Source organism: Lygodium microphyllum, chromosome 8, assembly GCF_053477565.2.
Source record: "Lygodium microphyllum isolate KBCC chromosome 8, Lygodium_microphyllum_v1.1.10, whole genome shotgun sequence".
NCBI lineage: Eukaryota > Viridiplantae > Streptophyta > Polypodiopsida > Schizaeales > Lygodiaceae > Lygodium > Lygodium microphyllum.
Window position 1 is genome coordinate 64,253,276 of NC_141142.1, and position 15,068 is coordinate 64,268,343.

Below are 15,068 nucleotides of genomic sequence, written 5' to 3' on the forward strand. Positions count from 1 at the left end.
GGTCTACTTTGGTTAAGGTTATCGCCCAAAAGTAACTAACCAATGCTAGAAAATTTATTGGGAGGCCTTAAGAGTCAATCAAGAACCCTTATTTTAGGTCAATCCTTGTGGAAATGAGGCTAAGCTTCCGCTAAGAGGGTAGACTCAAGTGACCCAAGGCCATGAAGTTTGGATATTTTGTGGGAGTTTTCGATGGAATCACCTAAGTATCTCCCTTGATGGACTACCAAATTTGAGCTATCAAGCATCCATTAGATAGGCATGTCATATTCAAGTCTTTTGTGACATCCTTCATTGAAATTACCACAATCTCCTATAAGTATCTTCTTTCAGGTGACAATATAATTGTTTTGAGCTTTTCCCTTAAACTCGTTGAAATTACCATGATCTCTTAAAAATATATTCTTTTAAGTGACAATACAATTATTTTGAGATTTTTTGTTAAAATTGTTATTCTTTTCCAAACAATATTCACTTCTTAACAATTTCAAAACACATGCTTAGTCTCTTTCTCCCTCTTACATAAGACTCATGGAAGAAATTGGCACATGCCTCTTAATCCTATTTGCACAACCACTTTTCTTAGGTGTACCTTATAGAAGCTCTCTATGTAACATGTATTCAAAGGGTGTTCTATAAAATCCTTTAAAAATTTTAAACACCATTTTATATACCCCTTTTGATAATTTTGAAGGCAAAAGTTACATCCCTTCCATAAATCTAATTTTTGAGAGGAGATGCATTTTTATGACACCTTATATACCCTTCAAATCATAACATATTTAGAGTGGTGCATTATGTCGTCACATAATGAGACAGAAAAGCTATTGAAACAAACCCCATATGCAATCAATCTTGTAACAACCCAATTGAAATCAATCACAAAGGCATACAACCAAAAGCTAGTAACATTACTTCATCCACCTCCAACCTTGTATTGCTCAAGATCTATAGCTTCATTGAGAGAGCTCTTTTGCAAACTAATACTTCTTGCATACAACTTCTTTCAAATCACCACACAATAAAATCAAATTATGGAGTATAAGAAAATATTTCACTTGCAATTGTATAGAGAAAATATAAGAATAGGGGGGCATCAATGGAAGTATGAGAATATGCTAAGATAAACTTAATAAACACAAAGAAAAGTGAAAACACTGCAAAGAACATAACAACATAATAAAAATATGTTTGGAAAATGGAATCCATATACCAATGCATAAGCTAGTACAAAGCTCAAGCTCTAAATCATCAGTAAAGGGCATGGTCTCCCTCTCTTTGAGACATGAAGTAGTTGTGGTGAATGAGATGACTAGAAGTGGAGGAGGGAGCATACCTATGAATAGGCATACCAAATACCAAAGTGGATAATCAACTGGGTAGCCCATAAATAGATGCCCAAGTAACAGTTGGGAAACTAAGGAATTGATGCCCAAAGTCAATGAGATGACTAGAAGCGAAGGAGGAGCCTACCTATAAATAGACATAGTAAATACAAAAGTTGATAATCAATTGGGGAGCCCACAAACATATGCCCAAGTAATAGTTGGAAAATTAAGGAAATGATGCCCAAAATCAGGGTAGCTAGCCTCTAACCATCAAATACAATGATCCAATAAAAGATACAATGGTAATGGCTCATGGTACATGGATACCCACATAATGGGTGTGCAAGCCTCCACCAAGGTGCCTCAGATAGACACTAACATTGATGTCCATCTTCCCAAGTCCTGAAAACCAAAAATACTCACAATAGTCTATTATTCCTATCAACAATGCCTCTATAATTGCATATGTAGACATGGATTTGCCACATTTAGCCAAACTACCAGAGTGTCCCCTCATGTGATGTTAGGAGCCAAGCCCGCTCTCATTGAAATGAGTCTACATGAACCTGGAAGTCAATCCTAGTACCAAGTTTTCAAATTTCTTGACTTCATCAAAGCATATGGAAAGCTACACTCTAGATCCATTGCATCCACATATGGATGAGGCTTAGATGCCCTAACTCCACCATCCTCTCACACTCCCTCTCCTTTACCAGAGAGTCACTAGGGATGACCAAACCACTAGGACTAGTAAGAGGAAGAGGAGGCCTTCATGGCCTTCACCATCACCAAAGAAGAGGAGATCCACACAATTGTCACCTAGCCACATGGCTAAAACCTAAAGATAATGATGGCTCATCAAATGAGTTGATGCGCACCTTCATTGTTCCTTATCTTGCCATTATGCCCCTAATGTTGTGCAAGCTTTCTAGAGGTGTCACTTCTTGCCACAATGATAACATCATACATTATTCTTATTCTTCCACACTTTTAAGTTGTAAAAGCTCAAGCATTACAAACAATAGCTAGAGATAACATTCACAATTGAACCTAAATCTATACACATCAAGCTTCTAGAAGAACACTCAAAGATGAGTGGTCACAATGTCATGAAACTTGTGATTAGTAGTAGAGCTCATAGGAGCCATTATGAGCTAGATGCGGAGAAGATGAAATAATTTAAAGGATATGAGAGAGATAAGTGTCTCTGTGAAGACGTCAACTATGAAATACAAGTTCAAGAGTTTTTGTAGTTCAGGTAAGCATAAGAGAAGAGATCAAGAATAAACAAAGTAGTGTAAAAATGTCATAATTGGTTATGACTAGACTCTCTCTGATATAAAAGAGTAAAACAAAGGTCTTTCTAACTAACAAAAGAAGAGTCAATAGTTGCAAATGGAAAAAATGTTAGAGCAAAGTCAAAATGATTGGCAAAAAGGAAAAAATACAGCACTTGAGAGCAACTCTGATAGGAAACAAATTACCCAAGACAATCCTCAAATCAAGGCATAGCTCTAGTAGATTGAAAAATGCTAAGTTTGAAGTAGCAACATGCAATCGATTTGGTAAGAGAACTATTGCCAAGATCAGATGATTGCAAGTAACATGCAGATGCAGGGTCTAATGAAGAAACATAGGTTTAATAAGTCCAAATGAGGTCATGTAGTAACCAAAGTGGTCACCGAGTTTAATAGGGGGTCAAAAACCTTAAGTACAAAGTATTATGCATAGAACATAGGGGATGTTTGTCAAACACAAACTATATGATGCAACAAGTAGTGCAAATTACTAGAGATGGATGGATGGCACCTAACCTTGGCAAGTGTATAGAGTAGTTGTCAATAGCACATAAACATAGATCAAATTAACTTCAAAATAGATAAACTCAATCCTATAGTGGAAAGTAACATTAGCAACTCTAACATGGATGTCTAATACCATGTCCATTTTTTTTTGGGGGGGGGGGGGGGGGGGGGGGGGGGTAAAGTGTGAAAAGTGTGAGAATCTAAAATAATAAATTGCACAAACATAAAAAGGAATTAGAAACACTACAAAGAATAAAACAACACAAGAAGAATATGCTTGGGAAATGGAATCCATATACCAACACATAAGAGAGTACAAAGCTCAAGCTCTTGGTTATCGGCAATGGGCACAATCTCTCTCTCCACCAAGAAGCAATTGTGGTGAATAAGATGACTAAACGTGGAGGGAGACTCCCTATAATTAGGCATAAAAAATACAAAAGTGAATGACTAGTTGGGCAGCCCACGATTGGATGCCCAAATACTAGTTGGGCATCCCATAATTGGGCACCTAAATACTGGTCGGGAAACTAAGGGACTAGCATCCAAAATTAGGGTGGCCAACCTAAGCGCTCTTTGGCACAAAATAGAGAAATGCCCATATAAATACACAGACTTGCCCGCAAGATATACAATCTATTAACACAAAAGACTAGGTTGAATTTAGAAGTTTCAATGATCTCAAACGTGATGAAAAAGAACACGGGTCTTAAAGGAAACATATACATTCAATTGCTATAGTTTAATTCTTTGCACATACATAAAGTTTCAGCTCAATCATAAAGGGAATGAAACATCCTATGGAAAGCAATATAGTTGAAATTGATGCAATATATAAATTGTTTTCAAAAGCATGCTATATTTTCCCCTAAACATAAATCAACAGGAGGAACTACTCTAAGATCATGGAAGTGCAACTAGCTATGGTTGTTTCAAGACTGTCTACAATCTACTAGAAGCCAACAACTCTAGACATTAGTGGTTTAGCACAATAAAATCTTATTTTTCTTGGGTGTTGTTATTCTTCTTGCTATGACGTACTATGATTCAAATTTTCTTACATCTACCATTTTTGGAAGGAATGAAGATCTTCCACACATAGCAAGAGAAAAAAAAAGATCCATCGCAATAAGTAAGAAGACTACTCCTTATGTAGATTCGCAAATGAGGATGGATGGTCTAAGCTATTATCTTGATTCAAATTGGCCTTGCAATTATTTTAGGTTGTTGCTAAGGGAGGAGGTTGATCAGATCCTCTTTCTAAAAAATATTATTTAATGCATTGATGAGATTTGATAATTTAGACTTGTCATGTGCTATGAAACGGTGAAATTTGTTGTGTCTACTATTATAAAATTTTATTTCGTTTGCAATATCAAACACCATTCCTACTGTATTAGGGAGAGAGATAAGTCCATTTAAAATTTTAAAAATAAATAATTGAAATACAATCCCTAAAAAGCTAGATTTTATAAAAGAGAAAATATTACAAAAAAAAACCACTGTAACAAAGAAACATAATATATCATTCTTCATATTCAATTTCATAATTAAATCGCACATTGATTTCAACTCCATCCAAAGTTGTAGATACTGTGAAGGTCTATTTTTATAGTATTTACTTGTTGCCTTGATAATGCACTTGCCTTCTATGCTAGGATATATTTTGACTGATGTTGACTATGTTAAAAATCATGGATCTAGAGCATGGAAAATGCTATGGCGGGTGGAAGATGAGGACCAAACTCATGATGACATAGTCAAGTAGAGACAAACTATTACACAAGTGAATTAGGTTCCAAGTTGGCAACTTGGACTCATAAACACAATCTTGTGTAGGACTGACAAAGTCAAGACACTTAACTGAAAGTACAAAGCATCATGACATTGTATTCCTTTCATATGAAAGTGATACTCAAGTACAATGCTTTATAGAAGTTGGGTTGTTCCACTCTCATCATTGTGCATATGGGATCCAGTACATCTCTTTCTGGAGCATACATCATTTGTCTATTTCTCAACACCCTCCCTCAAATGATGAGTCCCTACACTTGCTAGCTTTTGCCCCCCTACAGATAACATGGCCCGGGAGACTAGCTCATAGGTAGCCTAGTCAAGTTAAAGCTTGATACTTTACATCTTTGGCAAGGGTTTTTACAAAGAAAATTCACTATGGGAATAATTTTACTTAGAATAATCTGTTAGAGTTGTTAATGGTAGTGGAAGCATCTTCTTCTTCTTCTTCTTCTTCTTCATTCATGAATTGACCTTGGTGGTGGTCATTCTGCATCTGCTATGCTCTTTTCTTATGAAAACATTCATTGGCAATGTGGCCAATCTTACCACAATAATGACATATCACCCAACTTCTGTTGTCGGTGTTGAATCCTCGACCTCTTCCCTTGGGTCCAGTAGCTCCTTTGGTGTATAAGAGATTTTCGCTTGAGCTGGTCTCTTTTACATCTGTACTTTTAAATTTGCTTTCTCCATCAAGCAGTGAGTGCTCAATATCTTTGAGTGAGAGATTGGGAACATTGCTTAGTGTTGAAACAAGGTTCTCATATGGTTCGTGATTAACACTAGCAAGTAGCACTGCTATTGCCTCATCCTCATTAATGTTCTTTTTAAGAGTTGATGGTTGAGTTTGAAGGCTCTTGAACTTATTGATGTGTTTAGTCATAGATGAACTGTCTTTTACATCCAACTTATAAAACTGCATAAGTAGTTTTACCTTTGAGTTCTTTGCTTGTGTACCAAAGATTTTGTCAAGTTCTTCCCATGCCTTCTTTGCATCCCTGATGTTGGAGATGTGGAGTAATACATCATCTGATAGACCCCAAGCAATAATACCTAGAGCTTTGTTGTTCATCTTCTTCCGTGCCTTCGTGGTCTTTTGCAATATCTTCTTTCTTGTCATCTGCATCTTCTTCCTCATCTTCAAACAAGTCCCACAAGTCTTTTCACATAAGGTGGTACATGGTCTTCTCCTTCCAGGCATGAAAGCCTTCACTATTAAACTTTGCTATATGTTCCACTTCAGTCATCTTACTAGGAGGTCTTAGCACGAGAACTCTCGGGCAATGTCTATCCTTTTACAAGAAGATCGAGATTTACATAGGATTTTATCAATGTGACTTTAAATCATCACATGGACTGAGAATAATTTTTGAAGCATGAATCAGAAGGTTAGCTACTTCTTGAATGTGCTAACAAGCACAAGTGATGGGTAGTATCAAATCCCACTATGTAGTATCGAAAGATACTATGGTTTTGAAGATGATGATTCTTGTTGCTTGATGGTTGATATTACCCCTTCAGCTTTGATTTCTCCAAATCTTCCAATGCTTAATGATTGGTTAATGAAGTATTTTCTAAACACTGAGTGATTACTTAGTTCAGAGGGGTAGGAGCTTGACTATGCCAAGAGGACTGAGAAAATGAAGAAAATTGAAGCTTTAAGTAATCTTGGCTATGGGTTCCTAGATTTGGGTTTTGACCCAGGTCTGGTTTTTCACTGATTGTAGGAGATACAGTGGATCATTTTCAAAAAAAAATTAATGGAAATGAAGCTCTATTTATGCTTTATGAAATCCCTATGATCATCATCTAGATCGCTGCAAAGTCGTCACGTGCAGAGCACATAGACATAGGTAAGCACAATTTCATATAGAAATTATGTTTTTCGGTAATGTTGGGTCGAATGACGAGCAATGTCAAGCTTTGAGTCTACAAGAGGGAGCGCCTTGAGGTTAAAAGGATATCCTTAGAAGGAATCTTGTAGAGATATTTCCTCTAGAGAGAGATCCAAGTCCTCATGAAGGGTATGTCTTGCCGGCCACAGACTGAGTTTATGGGAGCAACTAATAGAAGTGACAATGCTGAGCTCTAGATAGGGAAATCTCAAGTTCTTATGTGATGCAGAGAAGACTTGAGAGTCAAGGAATAAATCTTCAGAAAAGGAAGGTTGGAGAGGTATGCCCTGTAGAGAAAGTTATAGAAGCTTGAAAGAAGATAGGTGCAGACCTGGCTATGGCTGCCAAGGTGGAGCAAGTGGAGATGAGTTGAGAGATAAGCTCATTGAGTTGACTTGAGGTTTAAGAAGGACTGAGAGAGTAGAGAAGGGAGTCATGCCATGCATGACTGTGCTCTGATACCATGTTAAAAATCATGGATCTAGAGCATGGCAGATGCTATGGGGGGTGGAAGACAAGGACCAAACTCATGATGACATAGACAAGTAGAGACAAATTGTTACACAAGTGAATTAGGTTCCAAGATGGTAGCTTGGACTCATAAACACAATCTTGTGTAGGACTGACAAAGTCAAGACACTTAACCGAAAGTACAAAGCATCATGACACCGTATTCATTTCATATGAAAGTGATACTCAAATACAATGCTTTATAGAAGTTGGGTTGTTCCACTCTCATCGCTGTGCATATGGGATTCAGTACAACTCTTCCTGGAGCCTACATCATTTTTCTATTTCTCAACAGACTATTCAAAATACTATTGTGAGATTGATGTCAACTATTCAAATCTACTGTGTTGTTGTCATCTCAATTTTGATGCATGAGATGGTGATGCATGAAATCCATGCTGCTATTCAGTTTAGTACACGAGTCAATCCTCTAAGATAACCAATAAGGCTAGGATCTTATTTCAAATTGTAAGATCAATTGCTATTTGTTGGCCTCTATAAGAAGGCTCACGATATACACAAATCTAATCAATAAATATTATCCTAAAAAGAGTAGAAGTAGTTGTAATCTCATCCAAGCACCATTGCCACATAGTAGAGGGTGGTCATACTCAAAGCCCACACAAGTGGACAACGACATCCTAGTCTACAATTGGCATCAGGTGTATAGAGTTTGACATAGTCAAAACAAATGAGAATAGATACCAAATATACTCAACCAAGGAAATACCTAAATGTGTATTATTAGATGAATCTAGTACAATAGTCTCAATAAAGATGGAAATGATAGTGACAAAATACTTAAGAACAATCCATGGAGGGACAACAAAAACTCATTACAACCAATGATACATAGAAAATGGTAGTACTACTACTAGAAATCATAACTTAGAACATACAAAAGAGAGAAATCTACTACTATTGTAGCACTTAGGATGCTAGTCAAAGGACTTGTCAAAGGGATATATAGAAAATCCAATAGTCAAGAATTTGATCCCTTGATCCTCGCTCAAACCCTCTACTTGGGCAAGTCTCTTCTTTATATAGCATGCTACCTACTATGATATTCCCTCCATCCATGTTCCATGCCATGGTCTTTACTACTCGTGCACTCATCGGCTCATGAATGCACCGCTAGTGGTCCTTGCTTTAAATGCCACTACTATCATCACCTTTGACATTGGTATGCACGGTGGACTCGAACCCACAGAATTACTTGTTGATGTCTCTGTTATCCTCTATGTCGAGCACATCATCTTGCTAGATTTGGTCCTAGTAGGGAGGTGGGTTGAGGAGGGATGGAAGACAATAAGGGGTGAGGTGGGTTGGGGTTAGGGGGAGGCCAAAGGTAGGGTGTTGTGGCTGGGAGGTTGGGGTCGCATTAGGGGGAGTGGGTTGTGTTGGAGGTGGTGGTGCTATAGCTAGAGATCCAACCGGGTCCAAAAGGGAGGTTGCGAGATGTTGTGGAAGATGAGCTTGGCCCTGAGCTTTTCCAAGTAGATGATTCCAAGCCCGATTTGCTGCTAGAGCTAGTCATGCTTGAATGTGATCCTAGCAAGGTGGGCTTGTAATCCTTCAAGTTTGAGTTTATGCACATATTTGATGCTCAAGACACCATGGATGTGGTGCTATTTCTTGAGGAGGAGGCCTTTGGATTTAGTCACATGTGGGCTTGAAGCTAGTTAATATTGGCCAACTTCATGATGTTTGGGTGGGAATGGAGGGGTCTTCAGAGATTGGATCATCAAGATTAGGATATTTTCCTCCCCGATCCTTGCTTGGATCATTAGGATTTGGAGATTCTTCTCCCTGATCTAGGTGGGTTTCCTTGTTGACTCTGGATTTTGGCTAGAGGTGATGGCTAGAGGTGAGTGCTCCGACAACATTTCTATGGAGGGCAGGGACTGGTTGTTTAGGATGATAGGGAATATCTACCTTCTTCATGTCTTAGGCCACTCTGAGACCCATTTTTTCTCTAGGATATGCCACCAAAGAAGGTCAAAATTTTCCTTCTAGTCCTAGTTCAAGTCCAAACATAGCCTGCTGTGGCACTTAAATTTTCTCCTTAGACTTGACACTTTGCTACTCCATTTCTTGGTAGTGCTTGACTATCATCTGCCACTTGGGATCCATAGAGCTAGTGCCAGAGAAGTCAAAGAAGTCTGAAGTCAGGGTTTTAATGAAGCGTCCCCCTTGCTTCGAGGATTGGCTAGCTCCTCCATAGCAATTTTCTTCCCTTTTCCTATGGGGATGGGGGGCTTTATTTCTCTTCTTACTCCTTGGGTGGCCGGTCTATGAGGATTTTGAGTGTGAATAGTCTGATTTGGGGGAGGGTGACAAGTTTGAACTTGATTGTCGAGCTAGATGCAAAGTGGAAGTGCGATGGGGCAAAGCTAGTAGGGGTGCTCTTGCCTTATTAATGGGGAATGGGTGGGGTTGCAATGGACTAAGGTGGGCTATTGGGGGTAAACATAGCCGTAGGGTACTAGGGGTAAACATAGCCATAGAGTTAGACTCATCTGGCTTGTTGGGTAGAGGTGGGAGCTTGGAGAAGGAGTTTGTCATTGTGGCTAGGAGTTTGCATTTAAGCTTTTCCCATTGGTTGATCCTTTCCTACTTGTAGTCATGCTAAGATTCCTCGATGACCTCTAGATAGAGCGGAGTCATGCCATTCGAGGGCTTTACTTCAACTTCATGTGCTTGGAGAAAGATATTCTCTCTCTCTAGCTATTAGGCTCAACTCTAGACATCATCTATAAAGGCTAGTTGGGCATGCTAGCATGCCTCCAATCTTTGTCAGTGTTCGTAGAAGGCGATATTCTTCTATTAGAACTACTTGAAGAGGGTGGCATTAGCTTGCTTGAGTTGGTCCACTTGGGTGGTGAGTTCCTACTCTTGGTGCTACTAACAGGTCAAGAACCCATTAATGAAGTTCAATGACTAGTGAGCCATTTTCCAACTAAACTCTGGTGAGATCAAAACTAGTTTGATGGGACAAATTGGTAGGAAGGCATGTCGTACTAGAGGAGGTGCCATCCTGGCTTATGAGGAATTTTGAAGTGGGGCCAAGGGGCTTTTTGTCTTCTTGCGGATCCTTCTCTTGTTGGTGCTTTTGCCCCTTAGACTTGAGGAGGGTGAGTTTGGTGAAAAGGTTGGTAGTTAAGGTGGACATTTTGGGTAATTTGGGGGGATGGTTGGTCTTGCTTAGGGGACTTGCTTTTCGATATTGTTCTCTATTTGGTTCTCCTTTTTGAAGAGTTGGTCTTCAAGGTACTACTCCACCAAGTCATGGTGAGGATTGGGTTTGGGCTCACGCAAGGGTCCAACCTCAAGTTGAGATTGGGTGACATCCATCACAGGTGTTGAGAGCTGACGGGATAAGGTGAGAATGTGTGGGGAACAATAGAGTAAAGTATTGTCCACACATCACCTTCATGGTTTTAGTGCTAGATCTCTGGTGTGCTAGGTATTTTTCCTTGAGAAAGAGGTAGTCATCACAAAAGATATAGGCAAGAGAAGAAGAGAGAATCTACATTTTTGGAGATGCTGAAGGCCTTGGCTTGTAGGAGAGGCAAGTGTTAGAACAAGTCTAGAGGTACGTGAGAAGAGAGAGGGCAAAAATCAAAGCTGAGAGTGAGCTCGCAGCAGAAGCCTCCTTTAACGCCCTAAAATCACTCTTTACAGAAGTCCCCATGGCAACTCAAGGTCCCCTTCCTAGTCAGATTCGTACTGGAAATATTGATGACATGCCAGCAAATGTAGTCCCATTGCCAATTTTTAAGGGAAAGTACAATGAATACCCTGATCTTCATGTAGCTGAATTTATGGTAGCATGTGTGGCTAACAATGCCAGAAACCCTAAGCATTGGTTAGCAATATTCCCCGCCACTTTCAAGGGTGCGGCATTTCAGTGGTTCACCATGGGGCCAAAGACTTTTTCAATGGTCATGGTTAGAGAGCATTTGTGGGTTGGGGTTGCCATGGTTGGGTAGACACAACTTCTCCTATACTTGCTTAGTGGACATTGTATATTTGTGACTCTAAATGTGGATTGTGGAGCTTGAGAGGAGCTACTCTATGATGGCCTAGTTATCAGGGGTGAACTGAGGTCATGCTCCATGATAGGCTCATGAAGTTGATAAGCTATAGGGAGTTGATCCATGGTTGTGCATTAGCGAGAGCCTCAAGGGTAGGAGAGCAAACTAAGTTGTGTGTTGAGATGGCAAGCTCAACACATGCGGATATTGATGATGGACCGCCTGGCTAGATGAGTCCGCACGTCTACATTTAGCATGTTGGTGGTCATTATGATACTCATATGGCCACTGACTTATCACTTATTATATTTAGTTTGTTACATCTACCTATAGCTGGTAAAGATATAACGCCAGTCGATTAGTGTAGTCGCTTATGCACTGTTTGACTTAGAATGACACTTTCCTTTATGTTGTATCTTATCTATACTTTGTGTACATTGTATAATGTATGGAAGAAGAAGAAAAATCAGCAAGAAAACGTTTTGGCCTTCATCTCTCTTCTTGTGTTCTTGAGTGAGCTTCCTCTTGTGTATACAGTGTGTGTTTGGCACAGCAGCTCAAGCAAATTCCCCCATCACGCGATTCTTGACATGGTATCAGAGCTGCACCACTGAGAGAGGCTGATTTTGAAGGCTGAAGTGAAGGGGAAGAAGCAAGGTTCGAGCAAGCAAGCAATGGGTAAGAAGCTCTCCCATTCTTCCACTTTCTCTCTTGGATAGTGCTGTGGAGGTACCAGAAGCACGGTCGAGCAAAAATCTCAGATTACTGTGAGATTTGGTGTGCAAGCAGAGCATTGTATATTCTACAGAAAAGCCCTACGGGTCTTATCTGTAATTTTTTTGGGTGTCTGAGACCGTTGCAAGCCCCGTTTTAGAGCCGCAAGATTGCGGACAATAGTTTCAGGGTACATTGTGATTTCGACTGTATTGATCGAAAGTGGGTGCACATGTTACATATTGCGAATCTGTAATTTTTGAGGTGTTTGCAGGAAGCAAACATAAGGTTTACATGTAAAAAGGTTGCAGATTACATGTACTATTGAGCAATCAGTGAAAAAGGTTGCTTGATGTAGTGATGTACACGTGTTGTGAAAGATTGCAGAAGACTAGCTTGCTGTGTTATGTCCTTGTTTGTGATAATGGTAGAGAACAGTGGAAATCCCATTATTGAGAAGCTCAACAAGAACAATTACCCTTCATGGAAGTTTTGTGTGACGAACTTCCTCACTGGAAAGGGACTTTATGAGTTTGTTTCAGGTAAAGAAAAGGAGCAAGAGCTGGGTATCCCTCCGATTGTAGATGAATTAAAAGCATGGAAAGAATGGAATGTGAAAGACAAAAAAGTGATGTACTGGTTATCTACAATCATTGATAATATGATGTTGGAACATATCAGGAATGCAAAAACTTCACATGCAGCTTGGACAATTTTTGAGAACATGTTTTCAATAAATATAAAGGCACGGGCAAGGGGAGCTCTAGAGGAAGAGGTGGATGGCAGAATAGAGGTTCTGGAAATTCTGCTATTGTTTGCCATTATTGTGGCAAAATAAGCCATATTGCAGCCCATTGCTATGCAAAGAAGGATGATAATCGCAGTGGTAAATTGTAGCAAGGAAACTATGTATCGTCTTCACGACAAAATGAAGACAAAAATGAGTGCATGTTTGTTATGCAGCATATGATAAATGCAGTTACATGAAAGGGGACACATGATGATGTTGTATGTCAATTCAAGTGCATCTAATCATATGACCAGTCATGTTGAATGGTTTGGAGAGATGCAGGACTTACAAAATTGAGGTTATGTGTAGACGGGTGATGATTCATGCCACCCAATTTCACACATTGGAAAGGTTCCCTTGCCCTTATATGATGACCAGACAAAGAGTCTGATAGATGTATTACATGTGCCATCAATTAAAAAGAATCTAGTGTATGTTGGCCAAATGGTAGAGCAGGGGTTCCAGGTCCGATTCAATGCAAAAGGTTGTTTTGTAGAAGAATTTAATGATAAGTGTAGGTTATTCCCAAAAGGAAGTAGAGTTGGCCAAATGTTCACTTAAGATGGTGGAATTCCTGCAATGGATGCTGCTATGTATGCTAAAGAAGAAGGAGTAGTTGCAGATATTGAAATATGGCATAAACGTATTGGACATGCAAATGTGTAAAGGCTGAAATTAATGCAATCCAGAGGATTGGTTACATGGTTGCCCTCTTTTAGAGTTGCATAAGTGCGTAAAGTCTATGAAGCTTGCTAGTTTGGTAAGCAGGCAAGACAACCCTTCTCGCATGACAGAGAAGTAAGTAGAAAAATAATTGATGTAGTGCATACAAATGTTTGGGGACCTACATTGAATGTATCTCTTGGTGGCAGCAAATACTTTGTCACATTTATTGATGATTGTTCAAAGAAGTTATGGATATACTTCATGAAGGAAAAGAGTGATGTATTTGAGCACTTCAAATCTTTTAAGGCAGTTGTTGAAACATAAACAAGATTAAAAGTGAAGTGCTTGAGATCAAATGGAGGGGGAGAGTACCTCTCGAATGAGTTTACTGGCTTCTTGAGGAATCATGGGATAAAGAGGCAATTTACTTGCAAGGTATACCCCACAGCAAAATGGGGTTGCAGAAAGAAAAAATAGGCATATTCCAGAAGTCGCACGAGCATTAATGTCCAAAAAGAATATGCCCAAACATTTTTGGTCTGAGGCTGTCCATACTATTGTCTACATTATGAATAGAACTCCCACAGCTACAGTTCATGGGATGACTCCTGAAGAGTGCTTTACTAGCAAAAAGCCCGATCTATTACACTTGAAGGTATTTGGATGTATTGGATATGTTCATGTGCCAGATGAGCTACAGAAGAAGCTTGATCCAAAGGCTGAAAAATGTATTTTTATTGGGTACTCTTCAGAGCAAAAAAGGTATTGATGTTATAACCCTGTCACATGTGAGTTCAGAGTGAGCAGAGATGTTATCTTTGATGAGATGGGCAGATGGTATGCATCTGCTGGTGATGTATTAGATTATGATAATGATCATGACAGTTATGTGCAGAAAGAAAAACAAGAATCACAGAGTCTTAGTGGACCAAAAACATCATCTGGTACTATACCTACAATGATCCCTTGGTCTGGGAGACTAAGGAGTAGCCCCACATCTTCAGGTGGATCTATAAGTGTTGCAGGGAAGGACAAAGGAAAGAAGAAAGTGCTAGATGGTAATGATGCATCTACCAGTCATTTGGGATTTGACAGAGATTCCAGTGGTTCAGAGAGTTTGGATGATGAGCTTGGTATTCCTTCAACCATGACACCACATGTATAGAGAGCTCATAGTAATGTAAAGGCTCCATTGAGTGATCCAATGGTACGCAGATCTAGCAGGTCATATACCTATTAAAAGATTTGGTTTTGAAGGTTATGCAGCTCACCATTATGCTTATATGGTGAAACTAGTTGAGGATGTTGAGCCCACTTGTTTTGAAGATGATGTTGGTCATGCTCATTGGGATGTAGCAATGGATGAGGAGATGGATGCATTAGAAGCCAATAAGACTTGGGATTTGGTACCCTTACCTAAGGGAAAGAAAGCTATTGGTGTTGTAAGTGGGTTTACAAAGTCAAGCATAATGCAGATGGTTCAGTTAGCAGGTATAAGGCTAGGCTGGTAGCAAAAGGCTATGCTC